Raw genomic sequence first — 2,056 nt, 5'->3', positions numbered from 1 at the left:
AGAAACCTAATTATTGATTTATAAATTTTAAGACTGTTGAATATTAATTTAACCAAACTTTTAATCCTCATAGTCATGATATTTTCTTTTGAATTTATATGATTAGACTCGTGCCCTAGCTAATTAGCTAGGTCTTCTTCGGTTCTTTTTCCAATTGAACAAGTCATTCATGAATCCTTTACTTGTTATTTGTTAGTGACGTTTTTGTCTTCTTTCTTAATTTTTTTCTTTTAGGATGGCAGTGTTTTCAAATATTGGGTATAAATTTCAAAACGTTTGAATTGCTTAAAGACTCTTTGATGTGTTCGCTAGCTATCTAAATATTAACAATAGAATAAGTATCCGTTTGGATATAAAGGTGAGATGAAACTATCTCATCTCATTTAATTTTAACTAATAATTATATTATTATTTATAAATAATTTTAAGTCATCTCATCTCATTTTACTATCTAAATAAGATATAAGATTTACGTACTTATTTAAATTATTTACCAACGTGATGTGAAATTTATTATATTAATATATTCATTAAAAAAATATTAAAATATCAATTATTATTTATACAAAATAATACACTAAATTTTCAGAAAAAAAATATGAAATTTCATGAGTTGATAGATATATGTGTAAATAGATTAATTATTGCATTATTTGATCCATGGAGGAAGTAATGATAATTGGTTTGAGGATTGGTATATATATAGCTGTAGACTGTAGTAGTGGGAGTTGACGGAAGGCAGGAGTAAACAAATGCGCACCTGTAGTATTCATGTCTGGATAAGAAAGAGCGTGTCCGGTCCATGTGCACGCTCGGGTTTGACTTGACCGCGTTTTCTCGTTTTGCCTTTTCATTTTATTTAATTTGTTTCTAAAATTACATATTCTTTAAGACTTCATTTGGATGCCAAATTCATCTCAATTCATTTCAATTTATTATTATAATTTTTTTAAATTTCAATACAAAATATAATAAACAATTCAACTTTTTTAAATCTCAAAATAATAATAATATTAAAAAATAATATTCTAACAATATTTTATCATCTCAACTCAATTCCACTCAACTCACTTCAACATCCAAACACAACCTAAATATTTTATGTTACGGGAAATTATATTTACCTTCTCGATTATTATTATTATTATTATTATATTTTGTTCAGTTTGTTTCTAAACCACCCTCAAAATAATTTATAAACTATATGATTATTTTATAATTTTTTTTTAAAAATTATTTCTTTTAAAAAAAGGTCATTTTAATTATCTGGATAATTATATAATATTATAATCTCTATATTGTAATAAAGTCAATTACATGATTTGTCTGTGATGAAAGATATTTATGGTCATGAAGTACCTAATCCTAGATTGAAGTACTACTGCATGAAGATGACTCTAGCAAGCACGGACTGACTGAATTAATTATATATTAATACAATTGGGAATATGGTCATGTGGTGTCGGTCAGTCCGATGAATCTGATCAAAATTAGAAAGCCTAGCTGGGGTCTTTGTATATTCACATGTTTCATGAACGTCCACGTACAATTAATTTCCAGGACAAGAGAATTTCGTACCGCCTTGTTTTGTTTATTATAATACTTAAGATGCTGTTCTGATCTTTACTAATTCTCCACACGTGTTTGAGAAATCGAGAAATCATCGTTGTTTGCTTGTTTTCTTCTGCGACATTCTTGTTTTGGTATTCTCATGTTGAGAGGTTATAATAACTTATAATTCAGATAAAGTCTTTCAAATATGGCTGAAGCTTGCTGCTTGCTTGAGGGGCCCCTTTCCTTTCGCGTGATAGAAGTTGAAGTCATTTTGATCCAAAAATATAATTTTATGAAAAATAATAGTTATAATTGTAATTTTGCAAGTATTGTATAGTTATTTTTAAAAATATAAATAAATATAAATTTTATATGAAAAAAAATTAATTATTTAATAATAAATTTTATTCTTTTTTAATACGACTGTACGTTACTTATACAATTTACTGTTACATGTATAGCATTACTCTAATTTTATATACACGCTCCAAACAATATCTCG

This window comes from Juglans regia, chromosome 12 (genome assembly GCF_001411555.2).
Source record: "Juglans regia cultivar Chandler chromosome 12, Walnut 2.0, whole genome shotgun sequence".
NCBI classification, from domain to species: Eukaryota; Viridiplantae; Streptophyta; class Magnoliopsida; order Fagales; family Juglandaceae; genus Juglans; species Juglans regia.
This window is presented reverse-complemented; position numbering follows the sequence as displayed.